Genomic DNA, 18065 nt, shown 5'->3' on the forward strand with positions numbered 1-18065 from the left:
CCACTCACAAGTCAGACCGATCCACCGGCCCCTAAGTGATGGTGCCTCTCACGACACTGAACGTACTTGCGGTCGAAGGAATTCACGTGATCGCATCGCGGTACAGACGAATCTCATCGGGGAGGAGATATCTAACTCCTAGCAACTCATCCTGCATCATGTCGAACCTATCTCTAGACAGGTCGACTCTAAGCACAACACTATCACATGGCATACTCGCGACCTATACCGAGAACACGTATCCCAAGTCTACAGAAACGGCTAAACCTGGGGCTCTGATACCACAAAATCTGTCACCACCCACGAACCGCGACTGATCAAGTCAAATCTATACATAACTCATAATATAAACACATTAATTAAGCATAATATCTCATAAGATTATATAATAAAATAGTTTGCGAAAATTCGGGGAAATTTTTCGCTTTTATAACTTAGAGTCTAATAGCGACTCCTATACAAATATGTTCCGGAACGTTTCAACAGAAGACACTAACCCCCGATTCAGAAACCCCATAGCCCATAGGTCAAGGCAATACGCGCTCGGTCTCGGTCTTCAATCTCGTGTCCCGCTTACCAGCTTTTCCCTTATCTACATTACCAAGGGTCATAAAACTATGAGTCGATTGACTCAGTAAGTGGGAGTCTATCTATAAAGTAAAACGACTAATGCCATGTGACGTGCAAACAAATATACAAGAATGCAGAATGCAGATACATATGATTCAAGAGCATGCCTAACGCGGGGCCTCGCTCTACGCTATCACTTGCCATTCCACAAGGTTATACAACATCCCCTGCTACAACCCTTGGAATGACAAGAAGCCAACCTCAGACTTCGAGCAGTAGTCATCAGTAGCTTAAGTGTTTTAAGACTGTCTGGGATCCACTAGTGGTATCATCTTCAGTTGGGCGCCGGCGCTACGTGTCGTCATGACACAGCAAATGGGCTCGCCGGGGCGACCTTTCCCATTGCTAGAACGGGGTGCTCTCAGCAGCTCCCGTGGAGTACTCAGCGCCATCAGGACCGTCTTAGTCCTCAACACGAGTCGGAACTCGTGGGTACCACCGACAACATTATTTATTGTTTGGATACTCTAGCTTATAGAGTATACAACTAATTACAAACAGGAGAGCGTCTCGGGATAAATCCCGAAAGAATTATGGTTTCCCTTTCATGCTCGTTAAGTGTTTTAGATTGAAGACTCAGGATGTGACTCCCGGTACTTCTACCATCGGCTCGAATCCGAGAGTCTAACATGCTCTCCTGTCACCTCCGATCTAGCCAAACTCTATGGTTAGCAGAGGGATCTAACAACAACAAAGCAACAACGTGGCTGGTTCAAGTTAGCGTTTGAACCTAACGGGCGTACCCGAACTAAGTTTTCAAGCAAGAGTGGCCGAAGCCTTAACTTTCAAGTTTATTCATTTTAGGGCTTTCACCTACTCTTGTTTACTAACAAGCAAATGCACAAACAAACAGGGTTATTCCCTTGGTAAGTAGTTGACTTAGGTCTCCTCACTTACCCGGAAAAGATCGTCTGAAAATTGGTTGACTTCTGGAGTTTCCTCGCTTTTCACGCTTCCCGAGACTCTACACATCCTGGAGCGTTATCACGTTCTGAGGCGTCGAGAAACTAAAACCCAAAGTTGAAAACTCATTAGTCAATGGTCCGAAAGGTGATGACAAGCTTAAGGTTCGTTATCGGGATTCACTGCGAGTCGGTTCAGGGGTTCGAGAATTTAATTCACTTATTTCCCGGCTTTTCGGAATTTAAACTTATTCAAGACTCGTACGAATTCGTACCAGAGAATGAGTACGAAATAAAATCCAAATCATTATTTAACGAGTCTTAAATAAATTAAATGAATAATCCGAAAATAGTACAAACCGAGAATTCTAAATGAATTAACCAAAAATTAAATTCTCGAACATCTCTTAATAAATAATTAATAATCCTTGAGTACAAATCTCAAATCCAAAATTAAGACTCGAGTCTAACGCTATAAAGCGATAAACGACTCACGAGTGAGATCGAGCTTTAAAAATCTGTTCTGAATTCACTACTTTTCCGGCTTCAACGTGTTCAATTTCGCCGGCTCTCGCTCGATTCTCTCTGATCTGTAACTGAGCTGTGAAATAAAAACGAATATCGAGTCAAGTTACAAATCCAAACTCCCGACTCGACTTAGAATCCGAAATCAAACCACTAATAACATCACTTGTCACAAAACCCAAACTTGTCAATAAATTCACATTTCAATCTCACAACGAGCTAACCAAACTCGAAACGAACCAACTCATCTCAAAACACAAGCGACGATTTCAAATTCACATAACTTCACAACCCGAGAACTAACTCAACCAACAATCAAACCGAGCATTAACCACAAAATAAATCCCCGAGACTCAGATTTTATCTTCACAAACAATCAAAAGGACTCACAACTGAAACAAGTCCCTCGGCCAAGTAAACTCACGGCCACAACAAAGAACCACACGGCTAAAATCAAGTCACACAGCCAACAATGACACGGCCAAGCAAACAACCATAACCCAACACTGAAACCAAATCTCATCAACTCCAATCATCAACATCAAAACCCAGCGTAAATCACCCCAGAAACCAATTCAAAACCATCTCCCACGTTCACAAATAGGAACCCCCAAATTAATTTATCCAAACCCCAACTCTTAAATTCAATTTGGGTAAGAGGGATTTCACCTTGCTTTTGGAGAAATCAAACTCTTTGGTGCTCACTCTTCTCTTCACCGGCGTCCTCTCTAGCTCGCGGCAGCTCAAGCTTCACGGCCGTCGCTCGGTCTCAGCTGGACGGCGTGCGCGTGGCTCGGTGACGGAGCGCTGGGCGAGCGCGAGCAAGGAAGAAGAAGAGAGAGAAGGAGTGGTGTTGGGGGGTTGAGCAGCCGGAGAGAAAAGGCTTGGGTGGTCGTTGCCGATTGAATTTTTTTTTTCTTTGTTCTGGTTGTGTTGGAGCTCGCGCGGGTGAGGAAGAGAAGAAGAAGAATGACGTGAAGAAGAGAAAAGAAGAGAGTAGAAGATAGAAGAAGATAAGAGAAGAAAAAAAGAATCCCTTATTTGCTCATAGATCACTCCCATATCCTCCTCTCCAAACCGACCCCAAACTCAAAAATTCTTATAAGTGGGTCCCGAACTTTCATTACAATCACGTCCGTTGTAATGTAATTATTTAATTAAATCCGTGACTGATCGGATTTTAATTAAATAACTAAACCGAGACTTTCCTCGTTCGTTCTTGATTAATTTAAATATATTTAAGGTTTCTCGGAAATAATTCTCATCCTTGAGAATTTATTTCTTAAATTAAATTCCGGAATATTTCATCGGAAAATAATTTATTACTCGAGACGAACTCGATAAATCCTTTATTTATTCCGAGATTTTCCATTACCTTAAAATAATTTAAATTAACTCTCTAAACTTCAACGTCCATATTTCATTCATTAATTTAATTGTAACAAACGGAAGCTCGTAAATTTTACAAACGGCGAGATTCAAAAGTTATCCTTTACATAAGCCCTCGTGCCGACTCAATACATAACTCCTCGAGTTGAGTTCACTCCTCTAGTTGAGTCCCGAGTCCATGAGTCGACTGATAAGCCCTCGTGCCGACTCAATACATAACTCCTCGAGTTGAGTTCACTCCTCGAGTTGAGTCCCGAGTCCACGAGCCGACTGATTAGCCCTCGTGCCGACTCATTACATAACTCCTCGAGTTGAGTTCCGAGTCCACGAGTCGACTTATAAGCCCTCGTGTTGACTCTCCACATAACTCCTCAAGTTGAGTTTACTCGTCGAGTTGAGTCCCGAGTCCATGAGTCGACTGATAAGTCCTCTTGCCGACTCCACACATGACTCCTCGAGTTGAGTCCACTCCTCGAGTTGAGTCCCGAGTCCAGGAGTCGACTGATAAGCCCTCGTGCCGACTCAATACATAACTCCTCAAGTTGAGTCCCGAGTCCACGAGTCGAATGATAAGTCCTCGTGCCGACTCAATACATAACTCCTCGAGTTGAGTTCACTCCTCGAGTTGAGTTCCGAGTCCACGAGTCGACTGATAAGCCCTCGTGTTGACTCTCCACATAATTCCTCGAGTTGAGTTTACTCCTCAAGTTGAGTCCCGAGTCCATGAGTCGACTGATAAGTCCTCGTGCCGACTCTACGGACAACTCCTCGAGTTGAGTCCACTCCTCGAGTTGAGTCCCGTTCCAGTAGTCGACCGATAAGCCCTCGTGCCGACTCAATACATAACTCCTCGAGTTGAGTCCACTCGTCGAGTTGAGTCCCGAGTCCACCAATTAACTGATAAGCCCTCGTGTTGACTCTCCACATAACTCCTCGAGTTGAGTCCCGAGTCCACGAGTCAACTGATAAGTCCTCGTGCCGAATCTACACATGACTCCTCGAGTTGTGTCCCGAGTCCAGGAGTCGACTGATAAGCCCTCGTGCCGACTCTCCACATAACTCCTCAAGTTGAGTTCACTCCTTGAGTTGAGTCCCGAGTCCAGGATTCAACTGATAAGCCCTCGTTCCGACTATCAACATTACTCCACGAGTTGAGTTCACTTCTGTAGTTGAGTCCCGAGTCCACGAGTCGACTGATAAGCCCTCTTGCCGACTCAATACATAACTCCTCGAGTTGAGTTCACTCGTCGAGTTGAGTCCGGAGTCCACGAGCCGACTGATAAGCCTTTGTGCCGACTCAATACATAACTCCTCGAGTTGAGTTCCGAGTCCACGAGTCGACTGAAAAGACCTCGTGTTGACTTTCCACATAATTCCTCAAGTTGAGTATACTCCTCAAGTTGAGTCCCGAGTCCACGAGTCGATTGATAAGTCCTCATGCCGAATCTACAGATGACTCCTCGAGTTGAGTCCCGTGTCCAGGAGTCGACCGATAAGCCCTCGTGCCGACTCAATACATAACTCCTCGAGTTGAGTCCACTACTCGAGTTGAGTCCCGAGTCCACTAGTTAACTGATAAACCCTCGTGTTGACTCTCCACATAAGTCCTCGAGTTGAGTCACGAGTGCACAAGTTGACTGATAAGTCCTCGTGTCGACACTACACATGACTCCTCAAGTTGTGTCCCGAGTCCAGGAGTCGAATGATAAGCCCTCGTGCCGACTCTCCACATAACTCCTCGAGTTGAGTCCTGAGTCCACGAGTCGACTGATAAACCCACGTGCCGACTCAATACATAACTCCTCGAGTTGAATTCACTCCTCGACTTGAGTTCACTCCTCGAGTTGAGTTCCGAGTCCACGAGTCGACTGATAACTCTCTGTGCCGACTCTGCACATGACTCCTCTAGTTGAGTCCACTCCTCGAGTAGAGTCCCCAGTCCAGGAGTCGACTAATAAGCAATCGTGCCGACTCAATACATAACTCCTCGAGTTGAGTCCCGAGTCCACGTGTTGACTGATAATCCCTCGTGTTGACTCTCCACATAACTCCTCAATTTGAGTCTCGAGTCCACGAGTCGACTGATAAGTCCTCGTGCCGACTCTACAGATGACTCCTCGAGTTGAGTCCACTTCTCGATTTGTGTCCCGTGTCCAGGAGTCGACTGATAAGCCCTCGTGCCGAATCAATACATAACTCCTCGAGTTGAGTCCACTACTCGAGTTGAGTCCCGAGTCCACTAGTTAACTGATAAACCCTCGTGTTGACTCTCCACATAAGTCCTCGAGTTGAGTCACGAGTGCACAAGTTGACTGATAAGTCCTCGTGCCGACACTACACATGACTCCTCAAGTTGTGTCTCGAGTCCAGGAGTCGAATGATAAGCCCTCGTGCCGACTCTCCACATAACTCCTCGAGTTGAGTCCTGAGTCCACGAGTCGACTGATAAACCCACGTGCCGACTCAATACATAACTCCTCGAGTTGAATTCACTCCTCGACTTGAGTTCACTCCTCGAGTTGAGTCCCGAGTCCACGAGTCGACTGATAAGTCTCTGTGCCGACTCTGCACATGACTCCTCTAGTTGAGTCCACTCCTCGAGTTGAGTCCCCAGTCCAGGAGTCGACTAATAAGCAATCGTGCCGACTCAATACATAACTCCTCGAGTTGAGTCCCGAGTCCACATGTTGACTGATAATCCCTCGTGTTGACTCTCCACATAACTCCTCAATTCGAGTCTCGAGTCCACGAGTCGACTGATAAGTCCTCGTGCCGACTCTACAGATGACTCCTCGAGTTGAGTCCACTTCTCGATTTGAGTCCCGTGTCCAGGAGTCGACCGATAAGCCCTCGTGCCGACTCAATACATAACTCCTCGAGTTGAGTCCACTCCTCGAGTTGAGTCCCGAGTCCACGAGTTGACTGATAATCCCTCGTGTTGACTCTCTACATAACTCCTCGAGTTGAGTCCCGAGTCCATGAGTCGACTGATAAGTCCTCGTGCCGACTCTATAGATGACTCCTCGAGTTGAGTCCATTCCTCGAGTTGAGTCCCGTGTCCAGGAGTCAACCGATAAGCCCTCGTTCCGACTCAATACATAACTCCTCGAGTTGAGTCCACTCCTCGAGTTGAGTCTCGAGTCCACGAGCTGACTGATAATCCCTCGTGTTGACTCTCCACATAACTCCTCGAGTTGAGTCCCGAGTTCACGAGTCGACTGATATGTACTCGTGCCGACTCAACACATGACTCCTCGAGTTGTGTCCCGAGTCCAGGAGTCGACTGATAAGCCCTCGTGCCGACTCTCCACATAACTAATCGAGTTGAGTCCACTCCTGGAGTTGAGTCCTGAGTCCAGGAGTCGACTGATAAGCCCTCGTCCCGACTCTCAACATTACTCCTCGAGTTGAGTTCACTCCTCTAGCTGAGTCCCGAGTGTACGATTCGACTGATAAGCCCTTGTGCCGACTCATTACATAACTCCTCGAGTTCAGTTCACTCCTCGAGTTGAGTCCCAAGTCCACAAGCCAACTGATAAGCCCTCGTGCCGACTCAATACATAACTCCTCGAGTTGAGTTCCGAGTCCATGAGTCTACTGATAAGCCCTTGTGTTGACTCTCCACATAATTCCTCGAGTTGAGTTTACTCGTCGAGTTGAGTCCCGAGTCCATGAGTCAACTGATAAGTCCTCGTGCCGAATTTACAGATGACTCCTCGAGTTGAGTACACTCCATGAGTTGAGTCCTGTGTCCTGGAGTCGACCGATAAGCCCTCGTGCCGACTTAATACATACCTCCTCGAGTTGATACCACTCCTCACGTTGAGTCCCGAGTCCACGAGTTAACTGATAAGCCCTCGTGTTGACTCTCCATATAACTCCTCGAGTTGAGTCCCGATTCCACGAGTCGACTGATAAGTCCTTGTGCCGACTCTACACATGACTCCTCGAGTTATGTCTCGAGTCCAGGAGTCGACTGATAAGCCCTCGTGCCGACTCTCAACATTACTACTCGAGTTGAGTTTACTCCTCTAGTTGAGTCCTGAGTCCACGAGTCGACTGATAAGCCCTCGTGCCGACTCAATACATAACTCCTCGAGTTGAGTCCCGAGTCCACGAGTCGACTAATAAGTCCTCGTGCCGACTCAATACATAACTCCTCGAGTTGAGTTCACTCCATGAGTTGAGTTTCGACTCCACGAGTCGATTGCTAAGCCCTCGTGTTGACTCTCCACATGCCTCCTCGAGTTGAGTTCACTCCTCGAGTTGAGTCCCGAGTCCACGAGTCGACTGATAAGTCCTCGTGCCGACCCTGCACATGACTCCTCAAGTTGAGTCCACTCCTCGAGTTGTGTCCCGAGTCCAGGAGTGGACTGATAGGCCCTCGTGCCGACTCAATACGTAACTCCTCGAGTTGAGTCCACTCCTCGAGTTGAGTCCCGAGTCCACGAGTTGACTAATAATCCCTCGTGTTGACTCTCCACATAACTCCTCGAGTTGAGTTTACTCCTCGAGTTGAGTCCCGAGTCCACGAGTCTACTGATAAGTCCTCGTGCCGACTCTACACATGACTCCTCGAGTTGTGTCCCGAGTCCCCGTGCCGACTCTCCACATAACTCCTCTAGTTGAGTCCACTCCTCGAGTTGAGTCCCGAGTCCAGGAGTCGATTGATAAGACCTCGTGCTGACTCTCCACATTACTCCTCGAGTTGATATCACTCCTCAAGTTGAGTTTCGACTCCAAGAGTCGACTGATAAGCCCTCGTGTTGACTCTCCACGTACCTCCTCGAGTTTAGTTCACTCCTCGAGTTGTGTTCACTCCTAGAGTTGAGTTCACTCCTCGAGTTGAGTTCCGAGTCCAGGAGTCGACTGATAAGCCTTCGTGTTGACTCTCCACATAACTCCTCGAGTTGAGTCCCGTGTCCAGGAGTCGACTGATAAGCCCTCGTGCCGACTCTCAACATTACTCCTCGAGTTGAGTTCACTCCTCGAGTTGAGTCCAGAGTCCACGAGTCGACTGATAAGCCCTCGTGCCGACTCATTACATAACTCCTCGAGTTGAGTTCACTCCTCGAGTTAAGTCCCGAGTCCACGAGTCGATTGATAAGCCCTCGTGCCGACTCAATACATAACTCCTCGAGTTGAGTTCACTCCTCGAGTTGAGTCCCGAGTCCACGAGGTGACTGATAAGCCCTCGTGTCAACTCAATACATAACTCTTCGAGTTGAGTTCCGAGTCCACGAGTCGACTGATAAGCCATCGTGCCGACTCAATACATAACTCCTGGAGTTGAGTTTACTCCTCGAGTTAAGTCCTGAGTCCATGAGATGACTGACAAGTCGTCGTGCCGAATCTACAGATGACTCCTCGAGTTGAGTCCACTCCTCGAGTTGAGTCTTGGAGGTATCAAGAGATGCGAGGAGAGTTTTTAAGATCATATCTATGACACTCTTCCCATCAATCTCAGATCCTAGGATTTCCATTTTATTCAAAAAAATAATGATCAGTATCATAAAGTCTCCAACAGGAGTCCTAGCCTGCATGTGACAGTTCATAAACTGTCGGACTACTTGTTGCCTTGCTTTAAGCCTATGCCCTCCAAACATCTCAAGGAGATTGTTGAGCTTGTCGGCTGCAGTCTCGATGTCACGATGTTGTTGTTGAAACACATTGTTCATTGATGCTAAGATATAGCACCTCACAATCTCATCGGAGCAGAGCCAGGCCGCCAAGGCGTCTTTGTCCTCTTGAGTTGAATCATCATTTGTCAGAGGAGGACACGGGGTGGTGAGTACCCGTATGTGCTTGTTAACGGTAACTATTATGTCGAGGTTATGTTTCGAATCTACGTAGTTTTTGTTTTCGACTTTGTTCGAGGAAAGGATGAATGAGGGATGTTTGCGAGACATGTTGCTTAATAAAGTTGAAACAAGTTTACGATTTAGTCTTTGGTTTAGGATTTAAGTTTTATTTAAGACTTGATAAAATCCAAAGGTGTTATAAACCAAACGATAATTTACTCCCTCAAGAGAAGGCCGCAAAAAATCTCCATTTATAAGTAAATGACACATCATTAATGCTTAGCCAAGATGTCAATATATCAATTTTGACTAAATTGAGTCTTAACTCTTTTGGATGAAACAATGTGACTTGTTAGCTCCTCGTCAATACATTGTTTCTAACTTATTCACAAGCGACAAAGGAGTTGAGGAAATAATAGCTAGAAGGGTAAAATGGTAATTTTGTAAATCCCAACTAGCTGATGATATTCATGAAGGATAAACATAGATAATATTCAGTGGATCCACTCATCACAATTAGTTGATTCTTGAGTAGAAAATAAATTCATTTGAACCAAGAGATTCTCAGTGTCAACTCTTTAGTGGAGTCAGTTGACATTAAGCTAAACTTGAAAAAGGTTTGTGAACTTTTGAGTCCAAGTATTTTAGCTCACGCTTTGTTCATTTGGATCCATGAGGTCACTGTCACAAATCACATCGAGTAGGAATAGTTAAACTAGAAGCTAAGTCAAAACAAGAACGAGACAAGTTTTACGAAAATTGTTAAAATGGTATTTTTTGTCTTTTTGGACATAGGATGAAATGAATGTCAATAAATTTTTTGGCATGGTCATATGATGACTTAAATCGCTCGGCCATGATGAGTTCATTGGGCCTTGTGGATTAATTTCATTTCATAGAATTTTACTTGAAAATTCTTAATTGGCCTTTCTTATGTTGTCATGAACAAATGAAGAAGCTCCTTCTAGGAGAGTTGGCTGTCCAAATAAGAGGAAAAGGGAGACCAATTTTGTGCATTAATGTATCAAGATACTTGCCAAAAGAAAAAGAGGAAACAAATTTCCTCTAAGGGGAAATGAAGTGGGCGGCATACACAAGTCAAGGAGAATCAAAATAAAAGAGGAAACAAGTCCAAGGACTTGCTTGGATTAGTTTGGCCGTGTGACTATATTGGTGGAAGAACAAATTTTGCTCATGAATATGTGATATTCTATAGAAGAGGAAACTACCTTGTTGAAGGTAATCCCTCCCCTATAAATAGAGGCCTCATTCTCACATTTTATTCATTCTAAAGTTTTAGAGATTGAGAGATTCTATCTCTAGCTTGGCCGCCCCTCTCTCCTTCTCTCTCTAATTTTTCTTTCGTTTTTTTTTTTTGGCACCTAGGTCCACATTTGACCTAGTGTTTTTAGCTCTTCGACTTTGAGACTTGTTCTAGAGCCGTTTTGTTTAAAAGTACCCGCACACTAATTCCTTTCTTTCTCGAGTGATTTTAGTGATAGAAACTTGCGTGGTTGCTCGAGTTCCCGAGGAAAGAAGAGAGACGTGTTGCGAGGGGAGACGAACGTTTCAACCATCCAAAGGCTTCTCAACGTTCAAGCTTCTCAAAGGTTAGTAAACTTATATTGCTCGTTTATAATTCAATTTATATGTACTAGCTCTTTGTCTAGGTTAGTAAAATCATTTTACTTGTTTTAAAGAAAATTTTTAAATTCCGCCGCTTACTCAAAGCGTTAAACTTTTTCTTAATCCTGGATCAATTCCAACAAAAATGCCATAGAGTACTCTCATTGAAGAGAGGGCCACAAGAGTGACTATTAGTCTTACGTTAATTGCTTCTTTCATTAGTGTTGGGGATCGTGAGTTACAAACAAGAAGTATAACCCTCCCACTTAGTTTTTGGAGTTGGCACATCGTCTCTTATAAGTTCGGAAAAAAATTTCCTAGTTATAGAGCGATAGAGTGGACTTTGAGTGCAAAAAAAGAATCGAGCTTTGCATTGGAAAGAAGACAAATAGACCTTTAATTTGATTCAAGAATCATTAAATTTCGAATTCTGAGCAGAGAGTTATGCCAGTTTTACTATGGGTTTTTCTCGAGCTCGAACAAAACTAAAATAATTAAAGTTCGGACTTTGTGTGCGAAAAAAAATCGAGAACGTTTTTAGGAAGTTGTTAAAGCTTTTATATGTGTTTTATTAACATGGTAATAACATGGTGTAAAAGAAAATAACAACAAACATAAAACGAAACGAGTAAATAAACGAAATTAGCAAGACAATATAACTAGTCACAAAATTACTCGAAATTTTCTCAAACTTTAAAAAAAGTTTTTCATTATAACAAATGAAAAACTTTTAGAACTGATTATAATGTGTTTTAATAACATCCCAAGGTCATAAAAAATCAACATGATTTTTAATATAAAGGCATGAGCAATAAATTAAAAAAAATCTAAGAAAACAATTCTAACTTCTCACAAAATTAGTAAACATTCGAAAACGATTTTTAAGCTCATAGTTTCAATTACATGTACATGCATATCTTTGACCATAGCTATGATACCATTCGTTGGAATTAATCTCGGTTAAGAAAATATTTAACGCTTCGAGCAAGCGGCGGAATTTAAAAATTTTCTTTTAAACAACTAAAACGTTTTTACTAACCTAGACAAAGCGCAAGTACATATAAATTAAAACTATTAAAGAGCATTATTTATTTACTAACCTTTGTGAAGCTTGAAACGTTCATCTCCGCACTCAGCTCGTCCTTCTTCTTTCCTCGGGAACTCGAGCAACCACAAAAGTTTATATCACAAGAATCACTCGAGAAAAAAAGGAATTAGTGTGTAGGCACTTTTAAACACGTCGACTCAAGAACAAGTCTAAGAGTCGAAGAGCTAAAATACTAGGTCAAATGTGGACCTAGGTGCCAAAACAAAAACAAAAGAAACTTAAAGGGAGAGAGAAGGGGGCAGTCACAAGTTCTAGAAAGAGAGTCTGTCAATCTCTAACTTATGTGGAATGAGGCCTCTATTTAGATGGGATGGATTACCTTCAATAAGGTAGTTTCCTCTTCTATAGAATATCACATATTCATGAGCAAAATTTGCTATTCACCCCATTGAGTCACACGGCCAAAACAATCCAAGTAAGTCCTTGGATTTGTTTCCTCTTTTATTTTTCGTCTATCTTTGCCGTGTGTGCCGCCCACGTTAACTTCCTCATAGAGGAATTTTGTTTCCTCTTTTTCTTTTGGCAAGTATCTTCATACATCAATGCACAAAATTTCTCTCTTCGCCTTGGGTTAGACGTGTAAGCCATCTAGAAGGTGCTTCTAGATTTTTCTTCATTTGTTCATGACAACATAAGAGAAGGCCCATTAGGAATTTTCAAGTAAAATTCCATGAAATGAAATTAATCTTCAAAGCCCAAATTATTCAACTTGGCCGAGTTGTTTAAGTCATTATATGGCAATGTCATAAAATTTATTGACATTCATTTCATCCTATTCTGAAAAGACAAAAATACCCTTTAGACAATTTTCGTAAAACTTGTCTCGTTCTTGTTTTGACTTAGCTTCAAGTTTAACTATTCCTACTCGATATGATTTGTGATAGTGACCTCATGGATCCAAATGAACGAAGCTTGAACTAAAATACTTGGACTCAAAATTTCACAAACATTTTCCATGTTTAGCTTAATGTCAACTGACTCCACTAAAGACTTGACACGTAAAATCTCTCGGTTCAAATGAATTTATTTTCTACTCAAGAATTCAACTTAATTGTGATGAGTGGATCCACTGAATATTATCTATGTTTACAATTCATGAATATCATCAGCTAGTCGGGATTTAAAAAAATTACCATTTTACCCTTCTAGATGTTATTTCCTCAACTCCTTTGTCGCTTGTGAATAAGTTAGAAACAATGTATTGACGAAGAGCTAACAAGTCATATTGATTCATCCAAAAGAGTCACGACTCAATTTGGACACTGGCCAGTTCATTTATTCACATTCAAAGGAACAAAGCATGAGGTGATATACATTGTATTTCAGCAATCTTGTACATCAATTCTAGATCTATGAGAACTTCACAAAGTTACTCATGACATCTTCACAACTTAGTACTTCACCAATAGGTTCTGTTCAGAATCACATAGTGAGTCCGAACTCTGACTTTCTCAAATGAGAATACGTAAGCTGTGAAATGGCATGTCTCATTTCTGGATTAAGGTAAGCATGATGCAATTCATACGTAGTGACTTCGAGACATAAGAGGTTAAATAGTTTGTTTTTATTTTGTCTCTAGAAGTGTACTGATCAATTCAGTACCTTCAGAAGATACCTAGAAGAACTATAGAGTCTCCAACTCTCAATGTCCTTTAACCAGACATCATAGATTCTCCTAACAATCGTACTGAGGTCAATAGTCCCTTGACCCTTAGATTGCGAATATATCGTTTTAAGCAAACCATGAAAAGTTTGTTCATGCAAATCTACATTTGTCTCTTCATGTGTTGTTAGGTTTGTTTATGGACTAAAGACTAAGGTTTTATCATAAAGCTTCACACAAGGAATAATGAATGAACGTTTCAACTTTTTATTAATGAATAAGCAATTACAAGCAAGAATCTTCGTGAGACTTTATTACATCAAATGTACAAAAGTAAAGACTACAACTCTTCTTGTGGGCACCATTGACAACATGAACAATGTCTTCAACCATCATCGGGAGGGATTAGGCATGAAGGACTACTCACATCTTCTTTGAGTCAAGTGAGAGTTTGTTGTCAATGGTGCCCACAAGAAGAGTAGTAGTCTTTACTTATGTACACTTGATGTAATCAAGTCTCACGAAGACTCTTGCTTGTAACTGTTGGAATTGATCTAGGGTTTAAGAAAAAGATTAAATGCTTCGGGAAGCGGCGGAATTTTAAAAAATTTCTTTTCAAGTAAAAACAGTTTTTACTAACCTAGACAAAGAAGCAAGTACATGTAATTAAAAACAATATGAGCTAAGAGTTTTCTAACCTTTCTTGAAGCTTGAACTTTGAAGAAGCTTTTGGAAAGTTTGCAACGCTCGTGTCCCCTCGCAGCACGTCTCTCTTTCTTTCTTCGGCACCTCGAGCAACCACGAAAGTTTCTATCACTAAATAACTCGAAAAGAAGGAATCAGTGAGTTGGCACTTTTTAACACTACGACTTAAGAACGAGTCTCGAAGTCGCAGAGCTAAACACTAGGTCGAGTGAGGACCTAGGTGCCAAGACAAGAAAAAATCGAAAATAAACTAGAGAGAGGAAGAGAGGATTTTCGGCCACAACGTCTAGAGAGAGAGTCTCTCAATCTCTAACTTGTGTGGAATGAATGGAATGAGAAGAATGAGGCTCCTATTTATAGGAGAGGTCTTACCTTCAATAAGGTAGTTTCCTCTTCTATAGAATATCACATATTCATGAGCAAAATCACCCTTATTTCTTATTCCATTTGGGCGCCCAAGGCAGCCTTCTAGAAGGCTAGGATTTGTTTCCTTTTTTGTTCCTTGGCTTGCCTATTACTCTCTTGGCCGAAATACCTTGTGCATCCTTATGCAAATTTGTTTCCTCTTTTTCTTTTGGCAAGTATCTAAATACATTTATGCACAAAATAATTTCCCTTTCTCTTTGGGTAGTGGGCGCCTATTATGTCTAGAAAAAGGCTTCTAGAATTTTCTTCACTTGTTCATGACAACATAAGAAAAGGCCCATTTAGAATTTTAAATAAAATTCTTATGAAATGAAATTAATTCACAAGGCCCAATGATCAAGTCATGGCCGAGTGACATTAAGTCATCAAATGAACTTGTCAAAAAATTTATTGACATTCATTTCATCCTTTGTCTCAAAAGACAAAAAAAAACCCTTTTAACTATTTTATGTCTTGTTTTGACTTAGCTTCCAGTTTAACTATTCCTATCGATGTGATTCGTGATAGTGACCTCATGGACCCAAATGAACAAAGCTTGAGCTAAACACTTGGAGTCAAAAGTTCACAAACCTTTTCCAAGTTTAGCTTAATGCCAACTGACTCCACTAAAGAGCTGACACTGAAAATCTCTCGGTTCAAATGAATTTATTTTCTACTCAAGAATTCGACCTAATTATGATGAGCGGATCCACTGAATATTATCTATGTTTACCCTTCATGAATGTCATCAGCTAGTCGGGATTTACTAAATTACCATTTTACCCTTCTAACTGTTATTTCCTCAACTCCTTTGTCGCTTGTGAATAAGTTAGAAACAATGTATTGACGAGGAGCTAACAAGTCACATTGTTTCATCCAAAAGAGTCAGGACTCAATTTGGACACTGGCCAATTCATTTATTCACACTCCAAGGAACAAAGCATGAGGTGACATACATTGCATTTCAGCAATCTTGTACATGAATTCCATATCTATGAGAACTTCACAAAGTTACTCATGACATTCTCACAACTTAGTACTTCACCAATAGGCCCTGTTCGGAATCACATAGTGAGTCCGAACTCTGACTTTCTCAAATGAGAATACGTAAGCTGTGAAATGACATGTCTCATTTCAGGATTAAGGTAAGCATGATGCAATTCATACATAGTGACTTCGAGACATAAGAGGTTAAATGGTTTGTTCTTATCTTGTCTCTAGAAGTGCACTGGTCAATTAAGTACCTTCGGAAGATACCTAGAAGAACTATAGAGTCTCCAACTCTCAATGCCTCATAACCAGACATCATAGATTCTTCTAACAATCATACTGAGGTCAATAGTCCTTTGACCTTTAGATTCCGAATATATCGTTTTAAGCAAACTACGAAGAGTTTGTTCATGCAAATCTACATTTGTCTCATCGTAAGTTATTAAGTTTGTTTATGGACTAAAAGACTAAGGTTTTATCATAAAGCTTTAGACAAGGAAGATTGAATGAACGTTTCAACGAGAGGACACGGCCCGGCGGCTCGCGGAGCTCCTTTATCGTCCCGGCGTTGACGGCTCCCTCATCGCCGGTCTCCTCGGCTACGACGTCGAGGATCGATCTGCTCAGGATTACTCCGACCCCGAATACGTGGAGGAGTCGAGGACCGACGAGGCCACCCCTAGCCTCGCTCAAGCGCGACCCGAGAGGGCCAATGGTGCGTTGGCCGATCCTTTGTACCCGGCGCGACAGCAGGCACGGTCACAGTCCCGGGGACTCGCCCCCTCGGTTTCAAGAGGTGGCCGGACACGGCCCCTCGCCGAGGAGAGAGCGACTCTGGTCGACGATGGAGCCGATAGCCGATAGCCGAAGCGCTCACCGGACGACCCGACCAAGGGCGACCTCGCCTCGTCACGCACCAGGCGTGGACCTTAGAGAGCGCTTGACGGCGCAGAGAAACTCCCGAGGGGAGGATCTCCGCCAAAGGCTAAATTCTCGAAGGGACGCGCTCCCCGCCGCAACTCTTGGCCGACCTCAGGCCAATGTCATGGACCAAGCATCCAACGAACGCCAACCGGTGACTCCCGTGGCCCCGACGGTCGGCCCTGCTAACGGGCTTGACGTGGTCACGATGATTCAGAGCCTCCAGAATCAAATCATCGAGATGAGGGAGTCAGGGAGGCAAAGGCCGTACGGAGGGATCGAGGAATCATACTCTCCCTTCGCCGCACAAGTCCTCGCGCAGCCATGCGTGGGAAACTTTAAGTTACCGTCCATTCCCCCCTATGATGGACGTACGGACCCCCACTTCCACGTCCAACACTATGAGACGTGGATGACGATGCAAGGGCAGACGGACGCCACCCTCTGCCAAGCCTTCAGCCTGACCCTCACAGGGTCGGGCTTTGAGTGGTTCCAAAGTTTGAGGCCTGGAAGCATCCCGTCCTTCCGGGCCTTGCGAGAGGCTTTCCTCGCTCGCTTTGCCACGCTTGTGGCACAAAAGAAATCGAAGACCCACCTCCTCTCCATTCGACAGGGGAGAGATGAGACATTGAGACAATACCTCGCTCGCTTCACCGAGGAGTCTCACAAAGTCGAGGGCTTCGACGACAAGGACGCCATCACGGCGATCACCGAGGGAGTTCGCACGAGCGACTTCCTCAAGTCCATTGTCGGGCAAGTCCCGCGAGACATGGCGGAGCTGATGACGAGAGCCCGCACACATATGGGAATCGAGGACTATCTCGATGGCCGCGATGGCCGAAAGTCAGGAGGACAAGGTAGTCGCCACCGCGAAGAACGGGACGAAGATCGCCCCGACCCTCAAAGCAAGAGGAGCAAGGGAGGCCGGGCCCCTAACGGTCGCCCCCTCTCCGGTCCAAGATCGTCGCATGTTGATAGCTTCCGAGCGTCATCAACATACACCCCTCTGAACACTCCGCAAGAGCGGATCCTAGCTCTGCACCGCGACAAGCTAGGAAGTCCGGCTCCTCTAGCGAAGGATCCCGCGAAGAGGGATCGGAACAAGTTCTGTGAGTACCACCAGGATCACGGGCATCTGACGTCCGAGTGCTAACATCTTAGGCGTCAGATCGAGGCCCTGATTCAAGACGGGAAATTAAAAGAGTATGTCCTGAGAACGGTCGGGGCGGCCACGGTGCACGAAGGCCGTTCACGGCAGGGAAGGAAGGGTCCGGCGACGGTGACTGTTATGGACCAGGCAGCGATTGAAGAACCGGAGAGCTCACAGCTGCATGTCGTGGGCTAAGCCCGTCCCCTTTTCTCATTATGTCATTTTATTTCCGGTTTTAAGACAATCTCGAATTTCAATAAGGCCAATGGCCCAGGGATGTAATTTTTGACTATTTGTGCATGATAATTGT

The 18065-nt window shown here is 43.9% G+C and overlaps 1 long non-coding RNA gene across 1 annotated transcript; it reads right to left on the reverse strand.

The window, feature by feature from the left end:
* Positions 1-337: 337 nt before the first annotated feature.
* On the reverse strand, positions 338-3066 carry LOC149393510 (uncharacterized). The gene is made up of 4 exons (XR_016299836.1): positions 2727-3066; positions 2028-2133; positions 1528-1637; positions 338-592 (listed from the first exon to the last, which is right to left on the reverse strand). It is a non-coding gene; the product is annotated as an uncharacterized LOC149393510 (long non-coding RNA).
* Between the last annotated feature and the right edge of the window lie 14999 nt (positions 3067-18065).

The sequence above is a fragment of the Urtica dioica genome, chromosome 6, assembly GCF_054948205.1.
Source record: "Urtica dioica subsp. dioica isolate 48M chromosome 6, U.dioica_male_clone48M_v1_H2, whole genome shotgun sequence".
In the NCBI taxonomy this organism is placed as follows: Eukaryota; Viridiplantae; Streptophyta; class Magnoliopsida; order Rosales; family Urticaceae; genus Urtica; species Urtica dioica.